Genomic DNA, 1,181 nt, shown 5'->3' with positions numbered 1-1,181 from the left:
CCTTTACCTCCCCCCAAAAAACCCCCAAATTCCTCTCACAACCCCCCCAGGGCCCCCCTGGGACCCCCAAAATCCCCCTGGGACCCCCAAATTCCCCCCAAACCCCCCCTGTGACCCCTCCCCTTCTTTTCCAGGCCCTCAGTAAGAGCAAGAAGGCCCAGGTGGGTCCTGGGGGGGAATTTTGGGGGGGATCCCAGGGGGATTTTGGGGTGTCTTGGGGGTGTTTTGGAGTCTCTGGGTTAATTTTGGGGTGTCTAGGGGTGTTCAGGGGTATTTGGGGGTCTAGGGTTCATTTCTGGGGGGTTCTGGCCCATTTTTGGGGTGCCTGAGCCCATTTTTGGGGTCTCTGATCCGATTTTTGGGGTTCCTGGATTCATTTTTGGGGTCCCCAGGAGGTGGAGGCCCTGCTGGGAGACCCAGGGGTTTTTTTTTGGGTTTTTTTGGCAGTATTTTGGGGGTTCCTGGGGGGGTTCAGGGGCATTTTTGGTGTGTCTGATTCCAGTTTTGGGTTTTTTTGGCAGTATTTTGGGGGTTCCTGGGTGGGTTCAGGGGCATTTTTGGGGTGTCTGAGCCCATTTTGGGATCTCTGGGTTCATTTTTGGGGTGTCTCAGCCCATTTTTGGTGTGTCTGATCCCATTTTTGGGATCTCTGGGTTAATTTTTGGGGTGTCTGATCCCATTTTTGGGGTATCTGGGTTCATTTTTGGGGTGTCTGAGCCCATTTTTGGGATGTCTGAGCCCATTTTTGGGGTCCCCAGGAGGTGGAGGCCCTGCTGGGGGAGACCAGGATGCTCCAGGGGGGTCCTGAGGGTGTTTTGGGATATTTTAGGGATATTTTGGGGGTTCTGAGGGTTTCTGGATTGGTTCAGGGGTATTTTTGGGGTGTCTGATTCCAGTTTTGGGGTCTCTGATCCCATTTTTGGAGATCTGTGATCCCATTTTTGGGGTGTCTGATCTTGTTTATGGGGTCTCTGAGCCCATTTTTGGGGTGTCTGATCTCATTTTCGAGGTGTCTGATCCCATTTTTGGGGTGTCTGATCTTGTTTTTGGGGTCTCTGAGCCCATTTTTGGGGTGTCTGATCTCATTTTCGAGGTGTCTGATCCCATTTTTGGGGTGTCTGATCCCATTTTTGGGGTCTGAGCCCATTTTTGGTGTGTCTGATCTCGTTTTTGGGGTGTCT

The sequence above is a fragment of the Pyrgilauda ruficollis genome, unplaced genomic scaffold (genome assembly GCF_017590135.1).
Source record: "Pyrgilauda ruficollis isolate IOZ18807 unplaced genomic scaffold, ASM1759013v1 scaffold1728, whole genome shotgun sequence".
In the NCBI taxonomy this organism is placed as follows: Eukaryota; Metazoa; Chordata; class Aves; order Passeriformes; family Passeridae; genus Pyrgilauda; species Pyrgilauda ruficollis.
This window is presented reverse-complemented; position numbering follows the sequence as displayed.